The sequence below is a fragment of the Camelus bactrianus genome, chromosome 12 (assembly GCF_048773025.1).
Source record: "Camelus bactrianus isolate YW-2024 breed Bactrian camel chromosome 12, ASM4877302v1, whole genome shotgun sequence".
Lineage (NCBI taxonomy): Eukaryota > Metazoa > Chordata > Mammalia > Artiodactyla > Camelidae > Camelus > Camelus bactrianus.
Window position 1 is genome coordinate 60,235,888 of NC_133550.1, and position 17,191 is coordinate 60,253,078.

Here is a 17,191-nt window from a genome sequence, read left to right on the forward strand (position 1 = left end):
GTCTCCATGCCGTCACTCAAAGAGCCACACTTAGCAGTGAGGGTATAGTTCAAGTGGTAGAGTGCATGCTTAGCATGCACAAAGTCCTGGGCTCAATCCCCAGTACTGCCTCTAAAAATAAATAAATAAGCCTAATTACCTCCCCGCCCCCAAAAAAACTAAATGAAAAAAGAAAAAGTTAAAAATAAAATGCTGTGGTGGGCAAAGAAAAAAAAACTTACCTGGCAGGGGAGACACCATGATCACAAAGGTGGTTTTCCCGGGGCGAGGCTTACCCATTGTACTCCGGACGTGCTGACCCCTGTGATGTCCCCCAAGGTGGGAAACTTGACTGCATGATTTGTGGTAGTGGGGGACCACGTTTGTGTGTTCCCCTTAAAAAAAAAATCCACACTTCCTCCCTTCCTCTTGCAGCTTTGAGGGTGGTGACTCCTTCAGGAGGCCTCTCAGATGCTCCCACCTGGTACAGAGGTCCTCCTCTCTGCTCCCATAGCATCCTGGGCTCATTTCTATCATAGCACCCTCTGGCCGCCTCCAAACAAGGAGCCAGGAGCTTCCTATGCGCAGATCAATGCTTCGTTTGTGCCTGTACACCCAGGATCTGGCATGGTGAAATGTTTGTGGAGTGAATGAACAAATAAATAAGCTAATAAAAATTAAAATACGAAGAGATGTGAAAGCAAGACACCAACGCTAGATAATACAGTTATTCATCTGTGCTTGTCCCCTGGTGTCTTTCCAGAGATGGGTGCTGGACAATAAATAAATAACCATGCTTCTGTTTTTCTTAAGAGCTTTCGTGGGATATAATTCACATACCTTTCACCCATTTAAGGTGTACAATTCAGTGGTTCTAAGTACAATCACAGGGTTGTGCAATCCTCACCGCTGTTTAATTCCGGAACATTTTCACCACTCCAAAGGAGCCCCTTATCTACTAGCAGCCACTCCCTATGTCTCCCAACCTCCTCCCCCTGCCCTCGGCAACCACAAATCTACTGTCTGTCTCTAGAGATGTGCCTATTCGGGACATTTCATATAGATGGAATCAATCATACAATGTGTGGTCCTTTGTGTCTGGCTTCTTTCACTTATCACGAGTGTTCAAGGTTCATTTATGCTGTAACATGTATCCTCACTTCATTCGTTCTGTCGCTGAATGATAGTCCACTGGACAGATGTACCACGTTTTGTTCATTCACTCATCAGACGACAATGCAGGTTTCATGCAGGTTTATAGCACTGAGCTTTTGCAACAGGATTTTTATGCCACCTCACTTCATCTTAACACTTACCATTTAAGGAAGCTTGTGTTTATTTCCATATTGCAGGTGAGTAAACTGAGGCTAGAATGAGCAGTTGTGACTTGCCAGAGATCACAGGCTACTAAGTGGCAGAGCTATAACTCGAAGCCCTTTTCTCTGCCCCATTCTGCCACCCCCTACAACCCACTTTATGTCACGTTTCTCTTTCCCTCTATAAAGGCGCTCTTCAAGGCATCCACTGTGCCCTTGGGTACACAGAGGTTTGGATGTATGCTCAGGGAGGGTGTTAAGCCTTTATCTGATCTAGAGTTATAAGCCAAAGGTCTGCCCTCCTTCCAGCCTCAGTGTAGAGAGGCCACTTCTGGATCCTGGATGTGGGTGGGGGATGTGGTAGTCAGGAGGGGACCATGATCCGGGAGTACGTGACCTCGCTGTCTACCCTGTAGAAAGGGGCCTCTCAGACCTTCAGGTGGCTGCTTCCTTCTGCTTACCGTGCTCCTTCCTCTCCAGCCATAAAGAACTTCAAACACGCCTCTTTTTAGTACTTGTCACACTGTCACACAGTTCTTTATCTGGCTGCTCCCCAAAACCTGTGAGCACAGACATGAAGGGTCTTAATCATCTTAGTATCACAGCAACTGAAACTTAAGAGGATCTGGGCCAGTGCTGGTGGGATGAATGGGTCTTCCGTGTTTTAATAATAACGCCTCTCATCAATTGCACGCTCACTGTAAGACATTTTATCCAGGCAACAACCCTGGGGAGTGGTGTTTAATCTTCTCACAGAAGAAGAATCAGAGACTCGGAAAGGTAAAGTTTACAAGGCCAAAGACTCATAGACAGTAAGAGACAAAGTGGGGATTTAAATTTAGATGCTTTTTACCATCAGTGGGCCCCTCTTAGGGAAAGTGTGAATTTAGATCAGGCCTTTGGGAGTGGATGATTTAAAAAAAAAAAAAAAAAGGGCAAGGTTGCTCAAAGTTTCTCAAATGCTCCTCGCCTGTGATCTCAATTATTAGATCCCACTTCAGGTCTCAGGAAAGACCAGCTCAGAGAGGTTAAGCCACAACCAAAAACACACAGCATAGTGGGAGGACCAGCGCTCAAGGCCAGGCCTGCTAGTTTCCAAGGGCAAGCTGGCTTCTGCACAGCACAGTTGCTGTATGTTTATTCCACGCTGCATTGCTTAAAGGGAAGTCTCAGTTTCCATTGAGAAGCTTTAAAAGGAAATGAAGAAATCCAAGTATGGGAGAAACTAGAACCCTGATGCCTCATCACCGGTGAAATTGTAAAATGGGGCAGCTAGTTTGGAAAACAGTGCGGCAGTTCCTCAAAGGATGGAACAGAGAGTTACCCTCCGACCTAGAAATTCCACTCCTAGGTTTATACCTAAGAGAAACAAAATACATTCGCACAAAAACCTACACACGGATGTCCATCGATGTTCATAGCAGCATTACTGATGATAGCCAAAAAAAGGGAAACAACTCAGATGTCCATGAGCTGATAAATCTCTCAACAAAATGTGGCGTTCCGCACAATGGGTGCTGTTGGACAAGAGAAAGGAACGGAGCTCTGATACAGCTTACAACATGGATGAACCTTGGAAACACGATGCTCAGTGAAGGAAGCCAGACTCGAAAGGTCACATATTGTATGATTCCATTCACATGAAATACCCAGAATAGGCAAATCTATGGAGTCAGAAAGCAGATGGGTGGTTGCCTGGGGGGCTGAGGGGAGAGGGGAAAAGGGAGTGGCTGCTAGTGGGTATGGGGTTTCTTTTAGGGGATGATGGAAATGTTCTGGAATTAGATAGTGGTGATGGTTGCACAACTCTGTGACTACACTAAAAACCACTGAGTTGTATGCTTTAATTGGGGGGGGGATAGCTCAGTGGGAGAGCGCATGCTTAGCATGCACAAGGTCCTGGGTTCAACCCCCAGTACCTCCATTAAAAATTAAATAAATAAATAAACCTAATTACCCCCCCAAATAAAGCAATTAAAGGGTGAATTTTATATCAATAAAGCTGTTATTTAAAAAAGAATAAAAATGAAGTGACCTCTGCCTCGGAGACAGGTATTTGAAGGCACCCTGGTGATGGAGCATGGCCCCCGCAGCCAAGCGTGGCATGTTTGACTCCGTGTGGGAGTGTCCCTTAGCCTCTTTTCCCTGCAAGAGTGCATTCTTAACATACAGTCTCATGGTACTTCTATGTGGCAAGGGACTTTACAGTCATAATGGATCCCTTGCTGGGAGGTCAGGCCACGTGGGGTGAAGTCCATTCCAAGGTGGAGAAGCCATCTTAGCTGCCCAGCCCAGCTGGGTGGTGACAGAGGCAGGTGACGTTACAGGATTTCAGCCATTTGGAGCCAAGGCCACCTGACCCCCGTTGTGAAGCAGTTGGGATATCAAGGCAGGCCCCCCCGGATCTGGCACGCAAACACCTGGGTTTGAATCTCAGCTCCACCACCTCCTAGCTGGTTGGCCTAGAGCAGTTTCTCAACCACCCGGAACCAACATTTGCTTACCTGAGAGAATGAGGGGGATGAACCCCAGCTCAGAGGACACTGAGAGGACCCTGGCTTTTCAAATTCTAAGTCTGCCGAACCCAACAGTTTCAGTATGCCCTGGGAGCTTGTTTGAAATGCAGAATCTAGGGCCCCACCCCTGATCTGCTGAGTCAGAATCTTCATCTTAACATCGCACTCAGGGAATTTGGATCCAGCAAAGTTTGAGAAGCACTGATGCAAATTAAATGAGATTATGTAGGTAAAAACCTGGGCCAGTGCCTGGCACACCACAGGTGCCGCACACGTAGATTATGGTATCTTATTGTTATGTAGAAAAGAGGACTGGATGGGTTCCAGCTCTGCCACCTCCTCGCTGTGTGATCTTCAGTTAGTCACTTGACTATTCTGGGCCTCAGTGCTGCCATGCCCCGTCTATCTCACAAGACTGTTTTGAGGAGGCTCATCTGATAAAAATTTGTGGGAAAGTGCTTTACAGATGCGGCCTAAGTGTAGACATGGTTCTCTTGGCCAAAGTGGAGAGAGTGACTCCTGAGATTCTGGAGATAAGAAAATGTTCGATGCTATGCTGAGACACCCAGCAGATGATCAAAGACCCTGGAAGAAAGGGAAGAGGGACTGAGGAAGCATTACTCTTGCCCAAGAGAAGCTCCTTCACCTCAGAGACATTTAACCAAAGGAAGTGGAGACAAAACCATAAAGTTCTTAGGCAAGAAAGGAAGGTGCCAGCAAACGGGGGAGGCGGAGACTCCCAGCTTCGTGCCTCCTGGTAAACAGAGGGCAAAGGTTTCCAACTACTAGAAGCACCAGTGCAGGGGACAGGTAAACAGTCCTCCAGTAAATGCCAGTGTCTGGGTTTGAGGTGATCTCCAGGGAGCTGGAAATTCCCCCTCTGCTTAGAGCCCCTCCCTCAGCAGCTCCGCGTGGCCTTTAGAAGGGCAGTAACCACTGATGTTTACATGCACCAGGCTTTTTCTGAGAACATTTCCTTACAGTCCCGCCTGTGAGCCCCACAACAGCCCTATGAGGTAGGTCTCTCTAGATTCTCCACGTTACAAACGAGGCTATTGAAACACAGACAGGTTGAGTGACTTGACCAATATCACAGAGCTAATAGTGGTGGAACCGGGCTTCAAGCCCAGGACATCTGACTTTAGGGTCCCCATTTTTAGCAACCCTTCTACTGCCTTTTTTTTTTTTTTTTTTTTTTTTGATTAAGACTTTATTTTTTAGAGCATCACCAAGTTCATGGAAAAACTGAGGGGAAGGTACAGCTATTTCCCACATACCCTTTGCCCCCACGTATGTATAGCCTCCCCATTATCAAAGTCCCCCACCAGAGTGGTTGGACCTGGCGACTTATAAGAAATACTTACTTGGTCATTCAGATAACCAAAAGATACTTCTCATATATATTTGGCTTTCATCCACGGTTCCTGGCTCACAGCTCTTAAAACACTTAGAATTTCCCAAGTGAAGAGGCCAACAAATGTGTCTTTTGTCATGACTTTTGGACCCCACCTAAGGATGGGGACTGGTTGTCACTGGAGCCCACTTTGTGATTAGAGGATTGGAACTTTCTGTCCTAGCTCCCCGATCGCTGGGAAGAAGAGAGGGACTGGAGGTTGAATCAGTCTACCAGTGACCAATGAGTTAATCAAGCATGGGTTTGTAATGAAGCCTCTGTAAAACTCCAAACGACAGGGTTCAGAGAGCTGTTGGGAAACTCATGGAGGGTGACATGTTCAGAGAAAGTATGGAAGTTATGCACCCAGGGAACCCATATCCTGCCCTGGGCACCTCTGCCATCTGGTTGTTCCTGAATTATATCCTTTTATAATAAACCAGTGATCTAGTGACTGAACAGCTTTCCCGAGTTCTGGGAGCCACTCTAGCAAACTAACTGAACCCAAGGAGGGGGTCATTGGAACCTCCCATTTATAGCTAGTTGGTCAGAAGCACAGGTGACAACCTGGAGTTGGGGCTGGTGTCTAAAGTGGGTGAAGAGGCTAGTCTTGTAAGACTGAGCCCTTAACCTGTGGGATTGGACACTATCTCCAGGTAGGTAGTGTGAGAATTGAGTTGAATTATAGGGCATCCAGCTGGTATGCAGAGCAGTGCTTGTAAGTGTGGGGAGACACACACACACACACACACACACACACACACACACACACACACACGGGATTGGTGACTAGAACCCTTTCTAGCGGTACATTTGTTATAATTGACGAACCTACATTGATACATCATAATCACCCCAAATCCATAGTTTACACTGGGGTTCACTCTTGGTGTTATATATTCTGTGGGTTTGGACAAATACATAATGACATGTATCCATCATTATAGTATCATACAGTGTTTTCACTGCCCTAAAAACCCTCTGAGCTCCAGCTATTCATCCCTCCCTCCTCGAACTTTCCCCAAATCCTTTTCAGATTGGCTTCTTTCACTTGGTAATAATGCATTTAAAGTTCCTCCATGTCTTTTCAGAGCTTGATAGCTCATTTCTTTTCAGAAATAATATTCCATCGTCTGGAGGTTTTGCAGTTGATTTATCTGTTCATCTACAGAAGGATATCTTGGTTGCTTCCAAGTGTTGGCAATTATGGATAAAGCTGCTATAAACATCCAGGTGAACGTAGGTTTTTCACTTCTACTGCTTTTTAGTCTGGAGAGGGAGATGGTAGGTAGAGGCTGGCCTGAGAGTCACCTGGCAGAGGGATCCAGGCTGGAGACGGTCTTCTAGGACCCTCCTCAAGATCTCGTCATTGTCACAGTAACAAGAACTACGTATCCAGCAGTCTTGTTAATAGCATCGGTCCAGCATGGAGGTCTGACGGCCCGGGGTCACTGAACAACTCCAGGTGTGCTGCTGGACTCATTACATTCCAATAGCAACCCTGCATGTGGCAGATCGCTACAGGCCAGATGCTACCACAGGCGTTTTACCCAAGGCAGTGTCCAAAAAACAGCATTTTTAGAGTTTTTGGGTTTTACCCTCAACCCACTGTAAGAAATACATTTTATAATACAAATACTCTCATAAAAATGAAACACATGTCCCCCCAGTACTCTGATACCTTCTAATCTATTTCATTTTTTAAAATTCTAGTCATAACATTGACTTCATGGCACACTAATGGAATTCTATGGAGTCTGTAGCTTTTGGCAAGTCACTGAAGTCCTGGAGGCCACCAGGCACACCTCAAAATGCTGTCATGAGTAGCATGTGAGGTAAGGTTTGTAAATAGTTGAACCCAGGACCTAGTTCACAGTTAGGGATCAAGAAATGGTGGCTCTGATCCCACAGTCAAGAGTCAAAAACAAGATGAAAGTCAGAATCAGGCTCTCTTTCTGGCAATTCCATGCCACATTTCCAGAGAAGCTTAACTCATTGGGTGTGGCTTCCAAAGGTTGTGCTACTGGTTACAGCTCAGTCACCTGGGTAGAGGCCAGGTTTGCCACTCCTGGAGGATATAAGAAGCTGGCCCAACTCTCTCCATCTTCTTTCCCTCTCTCCATTGTCCGGTTTAATTCAGTGTCCATTTGCCGGGCAGTGTCTGGACACAAGGCCATTCCCTCTCTCTCAGACCGGAACACACCTGACATTGCATAGTGCCCTACTTCATTCAGATCACTGCTAAAATATCACCTCCATACAGCCATCCCTAAACCCCTAAAATCTGAATGAGAGCCAACACCCCTCTCTAGGGCTGCCCCTTTCTGCTGCTCAGGCTTATTCACGTGTGTGTTATGACCTGACAAATTACGCACTATGTTGATTTATCCACTAACTGTTTTTTCCCCAAAGTTAAGTATTTTTATTATTATCACTATTTCTGTGGAACTGGATAGGGTTGGGCGTATCAGATACGATATATAAAGAAGAAATATTTAGAGGCAATGTGCCTCGTAACACTCCATAGTGATCAAAGGAAATCAGTTGGCTCCAATTTTTATAGCCTCAGAACTCAGTTTTTCCAAAGCACAGAATTTTAGTAAAAAATAAGACCTGCACAGCTATAGTGAATAATAGTTAGCTATATAGTAGACAACTATAGTTAATAATACCATATTGTATATTTGAAAGTTGCTAAGAGAATAAATCGTAAACGTTCTCATCACAGGAAAAAAATCTTCAGCTCCGTATGGTGATCATTTTGCAGTTTATCAAATATATCCATTAAATCTTTGTCTTCAGTAAATGTAAACTTCAGGAGAGCAGGAACGTAGAGGTTGGCTCTCTGCTCTATCCCCACTGCTTAGAGCAGTAGCTGGCACAGCGTGCTCAACACCTGTTCGTTGATTCGGTCAACAGCACTGGGCCCAGGCTGCGGAGCTGGGCTGATGATCCAATGAGGATCATCGGGGTCTGTTCTGGTGGACATTCTGACAGGTACATTCAGACAAGTACAAATCAAGTGCCCTGGAAGCACAGAGGAGGCAGAGATCAATTCTGACTGTGGGTCAAGGAGGAGGAGGCCTCTCAGTGATCCCTGAAGCTGGCTGGAACTGCAAAGATGGAGCTGAAAGGAGAGAGAGCATCCCATGTGGAGGGAGGGAAAGGCAAGGGCAAAGATGCAGGGTCAGAAAGGTGGGAATGGGCCCATACAATAATCCATGGGCTGTAGCTTTGGGTTCAGGGTCAATAGGCAGGTGGGAAGGTGGCTAGGGTGGGTTGCAGAGGGCTTTGAATGCCAGGTTAAGAAGTTAGGAGTTTATAAATTTCTGATAGTGTCTTAAGAGCTATCCATCTACCTATTATCTATATCAATTTCTATCTTACATACACATATGTGGAACACCTATGTTCACACCCACCATGGGAGCCTATTAAAACAAATTTTTAAAATATATATTTCAAATAAAAATTAAATATAAAATTTCAATTATACATATGCATATGTATATATGTTTTAATAGGCTCCCAAGCTTCACAGTTTAGGCATAAAAGGTTTTACGATGAAAATCTACCTCCCAACCTTGCCTTGCCCTGCCTTGCCCTGCCCTGCCCTGCCCTGCCCTGCCCTGCCCTCCCCCCACCCCATGCAGTAACCAATGTTACTGTGCTTTGTGTCTTGCTCCAGCAGATTCACTTCTACAGTAAGGCCGCGCTTGCGGAGCAGCTGTAGGCGGGGTGTAGGCGGTTCACGCCTCTGATTCGCAAACAGGTTACCTGGCCTCTTCACGGTCGCCAGGTGGTTCTTCCGCCCCCTCCTGCCCGGAAGTCCTGCGTGTCCCACCCGCAGCCAGGTGATAAATTGAGCCCGCCCACTTCCGTCGCATGAACCAATCGGAAACGTTTATGCAAATAAATCAATTCCCCTCACTCCTACGACAACCAATGGTTGCGGAGGTGCCATAGGTCCGCCAGGTTCCGGTTCTGATCCCGCTCTGAGAAGTCTGTAAAATTTCTGCCTTGGGCGAAAAGAACTCGGGAGCTTGGAGCTGGAGCAATGAGGACCGGGGCATAAACGGAATGCTGAAAACAGAGTGACGGCGATAAATCACAGAAACTGAGGCTTGAAGGGCTCCTGGAGGTCGTTTCGTCTGACCTCTGCACTGACCCTCTCCCTCATTCCGCGTGATTCCAGCCGGGTGCTCACACAGTCTGTTGAAATCACTATTTGCAGACGTGACCCGCTGAAGTGATGCAGCAGGTCCCAAATCTGGCTGCTGGGTGTGAGCCAAAAGCCCCACAGGGGATCAGAAGCAGGCTTAAAGCCTGTCTCTATTATTTCTTAGATGTGTGACTTTGGGCACTCCGCCTCAACTCTCTAAGCCTCAGTTTCCTCTTCTGGAAATTGAGAGTAATAACACTACCCTCCTAACTTTGGTGTGAGGATTGATGGGCTAGTCAAATGGAAAACGCGAAGGATTTCTATCTCTGCAAGGCATAGCGTTATCACTTTGAGGTTAGACAGAATAGGGTTTGAAATCTGGTTTTTCCAGTTACTTGTGGTACTAATCTTAGGCAAGTCGTCTTTACCTCTCTCACTCTCACTTTCTGAAATTCTAAAATTAAAAATTCCGTGGGTTGTCATTAGGATTAAACGAGTTAAGGTTTATAAGGCACTTGGCACATGGTCAAATGACGTGTGGTGGCTAGAATCATGGGACCTCCTGGAATCTCAGTTTCTTTTTTTTTTTTTTTTGGAATCTCAGTTTCATCATCTGTCCTCTGGAAACAAACATAATGTCTTCCCTGTAGGCCTCACAGGATTGTTATGAGGCTTAAAAAACTTGTGACACAGTTTATAAATAGAAAAATATTACACCAATGCTAATTAGCGATACTGCAAGGCGGCCAGCACCCTGGAAAAAGCATGTCGTTGGCTCTGGCTCTGCCTCTGCCTTTTATTCTCTATGTGACCTTGGACAAGTGGTTTCCCCGTCAAAGTGTCAGTTTCCTCTTCTGTAATATACCACCTTCATAGGACTCTCGTGGACATTGGTAAGATGCTGTATGGAAAATGTCTACTATACATTCAACACACAATAAATTTTAATAAATGGTACCTATTATTACAAGCAAATTTTTCTTTAAACTTCCCTAGATTCTGTTTCTGGAGCTAAGAGACTGAGAGAGGGGAGTGAAAACACAGCTTGCTCCTCACTGTACATCCTTTGTATCTTTTGACTTGTGTTATGGGACTATATATTTTAGTAAGTAAAATTTAAATTTAAGTAGAAATATAATACATTGTAATAAATAATAATCAAAACATAATAAATTAAAATTTTAAACTAAGTTTTAATCTCAAGGGTAGAGACCTTGAGAAGATGCCAAAATGCAAAGTACAACCTGCTATGCATGCATGCCAGAATGTACCGTGGAAAGGCAGAGTCATGTTTTTTTCTAAGATCATGGGGAAATTTTCAAATCCAACAAAGAGTCACCTCTGAAGGGACTGACCATCTTTTCGTGTAAACATTCTCAAAGCCACTTGCAGTCATGTTCTATGGGAGGAAATTACCTCGATTTGGAACCCTCGGGATGGATTTCCCTTTTCATCAGAGTTATTCAGGACTCTGGGTGACTCACTCCTCCCCGCTGGGCTTGCCCTCCAACCCCGGTGAGGCTGAACACCTCATTTAGGAGCAATAGCTCTCCCCTCATCCTAATGCCTTACATGGGTATCAACTAGCCCTGGACCATCCAGCCAATCCACACCCAGACTTCTCCAATGTCCTAGGATGCCTCTGGCCTTGGAGAGCCTTCCTGTTTCCTCCTCTGGGGCAACAGGCTGAACTGACCACCACTGCTCTACCCTGGAGGCTCCTATTTAGCTGAGGAAGGAGGGAGCTAGAGCATCAAATTCCAAGCCCACTTTCTCCCCTGTGTCTACTGTCACATCATCGCTGTGTGTGGCAATGATCAGAATTCAGATTGCGTTTCACAGATTATCCAGGCAGGGAGGAGAGAGATGGACATTTGGGGCATGGAATTTAACTGCCTCATCCTGGAAGTGACACATGTCATTTTCACGCATTTCGTTGGCCAGAACTAGTTACAGGCCCCGCCCAACTGAAAGGGTGCAGGCCAGTGCTGGGGAATGAATGGATTATTTGGGGAGCAATGCTGTGTCTGCCACATTCTTCCTGCTCAGCCTTTTGGCCAGTAGTAATTGACTCTAGAACCAGAGAACGTTAGTGTGGAAGGGACCTCAGGATTCATCTCATTCAAAAGTAAAAACAATCAGAATCCTCTGAGGTTGTTGTCCAAAATGCAGAGTCCTTGGTCCTACTGCAGACCTGCTGAATCAGAACAGCCTAGGATGGGGCCAGGGAATCTGCATTTTTAAAAGCTCACTAGGAGATTCTAGCAGTCAGGCTGGGGACCCACTGATGGAGTCAAGCCCCCTTTTATAGATGAGGAAACTGACTCTCAGAAGATCAGTGACTTTCTAAAGGCCACATGGGGAGTAAGTGACAGAGCTTGGACCAGAATCTAGGCTTCCTGGCCAGGGCTCTTGACGCCTGTAGTCTTAACACCTGGAGTCTCTGCCTGCCCTGGCTTCTGATAGCACCTCTGTTCTCTTCTGGGGACACATCAGTCCCCACGGTTCAAGTCCCCACGGTTCAAGTGGGGCCTACCCACTCAAGTCTGGAGTGGGCACACAACATGGAACTAACCAATCAGAATCCCAGGATATGTTCTGAGATGATCTGGATATCAAGTCCAAAAAGTGGGAGGCAGACCCGGGATGTTTGATGGAACTATTTAGAGAAAAAAAAAAAACTCTTTCCACTGAGGTTTGATGTGACCCTGGAGAAGCTGGCTGTCTTTGCTGCCATGTAGGGACAGCCTGCCTGAAAATAAGAACTGAACGAAGGAAAGCAGAGGTAAGGGACAGAGAAGGGTCCTGATAGCATCATCTGATGCCCATGTCCAGCTCTGCCTAAATTGTCCCTTGTGAGCCAATAAATTCCCTTTCTGTTCCCTGAGGTTGGGGCTCTGCTCTTGCAACTGCAAACGGCTGGAGACAGAGCCCTGGGGTCCAGAAGCTCCCCATTCAGTTGCTGAGCATCTGTTGACGGTTTTTAGGGAGGTGTCAAGTGTGAAGTGCTGACCGTGCCCCTCTCAAGCCAGGGCGTGAGACCAACACAGGCAGCAAATATACCCAGGACAATGAAGTGCCTCCACCAGCATCACAGACATCTGGGGTCTCATTTGCTGTCCTCTGGAGGAGTTAAACAAGGAAGTAAAATCATCTGTGAATGATGAGGAAACTGATGTTCAGAGAGATGAGACTACTTGCCCAAGGTCAAACAGGAAGTGGGAGATTTGACACTTACAGGTGTTTTGACTCTCAGCTGGAGTACTTGGTGCTCCTTTGGGCTCCGCTCTGCCTAGAATTACAGCCAGCCTTTGAGGGCCTGCTACGGGCCAGACACCACTGTGAGCACTTTCCATGTTTTGCTCATGTGGTCCGTACAACAAAGTATTGGTCGGGATGATGATGGTGATGATGACGACACCATCATACAGTTGAACAAATGAGGGGGCTTGGGCACCCAGCCAAGACCACACGGCCAGGCAGCATCACCGGATGGACTGTGGCCCAGGGAGTCCTGAGCTCTCAGTGGCTTGAAGTTCACTCATACTCCTTGCCACACCACATCGGAGCAGATGGGAGCCCCCGCCTCTCGCTGCCTTGATGAGAGTGGCTGTTTAGAAACCAGTCAAGAGAGGTAAGGAGGTGAGGTGAACAAGAGCATCTTCTCTGATCACACTGACTTCTCTGAGATGGCCCCTGGCCAGAGTCACTGCTGGGAGGCCTTGCACCAGCTCCACCAGGATTCTGCTAAAGAAGCAGGAAGTGCGGGGTTAAAAGTGGTCTCCAGAATCCTAGGCACCCGAAATAATTGAAAGCAAGGTCCCAAAGGGATATTTGTACACCGATGTTTATAGCAGCATTATTCACAATAGCCCCAAAGTGGAAGCAATGCAGTGCCCATTAACAGATGAATGCATAAATAAACAAGATCTGATCTATACACACCATGGACTATCATTCAGCCTTAAATAGGAAGGAAATTCTGGGACACGCTACAACATGGATGAAGACATTCTATTTTGTGAAATAAGCCAGGCACAAAAGGACAAATACTGTCTGATTCCACTTATGTGAGATACTTAGCTCAGCCAGATTCACAGAGACAGAAATAAAGTGTTGCTTGTCAAAGACTGGGGAGGGGGGAGGGCAAACGGGGAGTTACTGTTCAATGAGTGCAGAGTACAGTTTTGCAAGTGGAAGAAAGTTCTGGAGATAGATGGTTACATAACAATGTGAATGTACTTAATGCCACAGAACTATACACTTAAAGATGGTTAAAATGGTAAATTTTATATTATATGTATTTTGCCACAATTAAAAAAAATTAACTAATTAATTAAGGGGTGGGGGGAAGAGTAGTCTCCAGAGATCAGCCTGCTCTCAAATCCTAGCTCTGCTACTCATGAGCTGTGTGACCTTGGGCAAGTTGCTTTCCCTCTCTGTGCCTCAGTTGCCTCACTTATCAAGTGAGAATAATGACACCTAGCTCAACAGAATTGTGAGATTTAAAGGACTCCAGACCATTAAAGTGCCCAGAGCAGTGCCTGGAACAAAGTAAGGACTCAATCAATTTAACACTGATTATTTTCATACTAGTCACTTTGGACTGAGACTGAGTGAGAGAAGAAAAATAATGAATCTTTCTTCTCTAGATTCTCTTTCTCTTTGCCCAGGTTCCACCAGCCTAAAGACACTGGACTGGCCATGCTTCAAGCCACAGGGTGGGCTAGTGGAAAAGATGATCATCATAGCCAGTCAGTGGAGGGGCTTCAACCCAGCCCCTCCATGTGCTGCTGTGTGACTTCTGGCCAGTTCATTTACCTCTCTGTGCCAGACTGTCCTCCTCTATGAAACAAGTAAACTACTGGCAATCTCACAGGTGAAAGTGAGGGTTAGGAGAAAGAATGGAGCATCCCACACCGACCCGTCCCTCTCGTCTTCATGGATCCACGGCAGGGGAGCGGGACTGTGTTCTCTCACTTCCCAGGCTGCTGCTGGTTCGAAAAGGACCAGAGAAATGTTGTCTCTAAGGACTGCGGCTTCAGTCCACGTGACCAGGATGAGCATCGTTAACCAAAGGCCACCCACCTTCCAAGGTTTTTGGAAGAGGCTTCTCCCTCCTTTCAGGGCCTCGGACGGGGGTCAGGGAGATGCCCAGAGTGATAAATAAAGAAGGAGCAAAAATAAAACCAAAAAAGTGTTTACTCTGGAACACAAGTGCATTGCTAAACACTACCCACAAGGCCTTGCGTACAGAAACCACCTGCTGGGGGTGCTCTGGAATGTCTTGGGCTGCAGTGGGGAGAGGAGGCGCCTGGGCCCGAGCAGCTGGGCTGGGCCCCAGGAGGCAGGACCAGGACTCGGCCTGTGGCAGCCCTCCCAGGCACCCTGGCATCTTCACGTCCAGGAGTTTGTGATCTCTCACACCCGAGCCCACATGGCCTGGGCCACCCACACAGACACCCATGTGGCTCCCCCACTGTTCCTGCCTCCGCCCCTCTCCTTCGTAGGGCCCCTCTGCCCACCTGCAGTGCTTTGCCCATGCCACCCGCCTTAGTCTCACTAACCCCAACTCAGCCTCCCAATGCTCTGCTGGCAAACCCCCGCTGACCCCACCCCACCCCCCAGACCCCCGAGTTTGTCTCTACTGAGGCAATCCTACAAAGCACCGCCACTTGTGTACCTGCCTCTCTCCTCCACTAAGCTGCCAGCACCTAAGGGTTGTAGAATATAATGATCAAGGACATGAATTTGGAGCCAAACTGCCATTGCTTGAATCCCAGCTATGTGACCTTGGATATGTTAATTCATCTCTTGTGCCTCAGCATTTCCTTCTGTAAGATGGGGATGATCATGACAGTGTCTGTCTTTTGGGGATTCTGCCAGTTGCTGAGTAATTCTATTCCAATTATGCATTCTAGAACTGGGGAAATAACCGCAGGATGGGCTTCAGGGACTCACTAAGCCAAGCGAGGGACAGGCCTGAGCTAAAACTCCATTGATCACCAGACCTCCATAAGCCCTTATTCTGATGGTGGACCATATTGATGTTTTGGGTCTCCTGGGATTAGAGTCAATTCAGAGCCAGAAAAGTCTGATGATTTCCCATTCCCTAACACACAGTCACCCTGGTAAATGGCTGGAAGTTCCTTTGAAGAAGGCTGGGGGATAGATGAAGGGGGTAACTTTTGACACTGTAGAGGGGTCCCTCCTCGAGGGGAACCAGCACCCTCTTTGTTCTATAAACCAGTTCAAGTCTGGGAATTGATGGAGGGTGGTGATAGTTTGGGTGACTCAAGTTAGACTGTTCACTTCAGCTGGAATTCTTCCCCTTACACAGATGGAGTAGAGTTTAGAATGAATGAATGAATGAATGAATGAATATAATAAAAAAGAGTTTAGGAGACTGCCCATCCATTTCCCCTGCCAAGGGATGTGGTGATCAATCAACTAGCCAATGCTGTAGGTCTCTGAGTGTTTAAATGGATTTGAGTGGGTTGGTATCTGTGAGGCACTAGACTCGTGCCTGCCATGCTGTTGGCAAAACAGAAGTGCTTCTCGTCACTGCTGGTCCTCCTTCTGCTCCCCGTGCCTGGCAGCAGGCAGGCACTCAGGAAGTGATTACAGAACAGGGGGGTGAATGGGTCCCTGATCAAGGTGCAGCTGGAGTCTGCTCTTGAGACATAAGCCAAATTCACCTGTGATTCAGGTAAGACCGTGAGTCCTGGGGCATCCAAAATGGGCCTAACTGCACGGGGAAAGAACCTAGTGGAAAGTAAAAGAGGGTCCAGACTTATGGAAGGTTGGGTTTGAGGGCATCAGACCAAAGCTAAAAGGGAGAATTATGAACTCAGAGTGTCCTGAGGTGTGACTCTCAGATTATCTCTACTAGGCTTAGATATTTGTCTGTGAGTGTAGTTATTGGTTTTTATGTAGCTTCTAAGTACCTCCAGCTACACAGAGTTGAGCTGATATAATTTTACGGTAAAGCAATCATCGCTGATGGTTTACGCAAGACCCCTTTCTTACTCATTTTGTTTTCTTTCTTCCCTGATCCCTACTCCCAGTCACCTTCCCCAAACAGGCATGAACCTTGTAAATTCCCTTTTAAGGATTTCTTGCATGTGTTTTAATTTTCAAAAATTAAAATTCACTCTGCTACTTAGCGATCGCCCTGTTGGCATTGACATGGGTATGTGAGATGCTGGGTTACAAGACACACACAGATTTCATTTTGCCAAACGCTGCCCTGTGTTTTCCAGAATGGCTATGCCAATTCACATGTCCACAGCAGTACTCGGGGCCTCCCTTCTCCCCACATTGTCACCTACTCTGAAGAGTATTGCCCTTTCTAATTTGTGATGGGGTGTGAATGGATATCTCGCCGTTTCAATCATTTTCACTTAATATCTGTCTTTCCTGCTGGGTTTTAAGTCTGTGAGGATGGCAGGCTTACCTGAAAGGCACATTTTTGTCCTTAGTGTTCAACTCCATGCCTGCCCCATACAAGAGGCTTCAAGCCATGCTTTTGAACGGATGAACCAATTACTCCCATGTGTAGCCCTCCTGAACCCAAGCTTGACCCCTGGGGAGGGGAGAGGTGGTCATGAGTAAGCAAAACAGAAAGAGCTGTTTACTAAACTCTCAGAAGTCACTGCCCAAGGGGAAATTCCTTAGGGAGGCCCAGACACAGCTGGAGGCGTGCAAAGGAGTGGGTTTTCCCACGGAGCCGAAGAAAAGCCACTGGGTTGCCGACGGTCCTCTGTTCATCTAGAAGACACGGGCTCTAGTGAGATCACACAAGACTCTGGCAGAAGCTGCACAG

General features: G+C 46.7%; 1 long non-coding RNA gene and 1 other non-coding gene across 2 annotated transcripts; one reads left to right on the top strand and one right to left on the bottom strand.

Annotated features, from left to right (window-relative positions):
* The first annotated feature begins 213 nt into the window (after positions 1–213).
* Positions 214–377, top strand: LOC123618386 (U1 spliceosomal RNA). The gene has a single exon (XR_006726822.2). It is a non-coding gene; the product is annotated as a U1 spliceosomal RNA (small nuclear RNA).
* Positions 378–6,071: 5,694 nt separating this feature from the next.
* Positions 6,072–10,092, bottom strand: LOC141579446 (uncharacterized). The gene is made up of 2 exons (XR_012510897.1): positions 8,982–10,092; positions 6,072–8,331 (listed from the first exon to the last, which is right to left on the bottom strand). It is a non-coding gene; the product is annotated as an uncharacterized LOC141579446 (long non-coding RNA).
* Between the last annotated feature and the right edge of the window lie 7,099 nt (positions 10,093–17,191).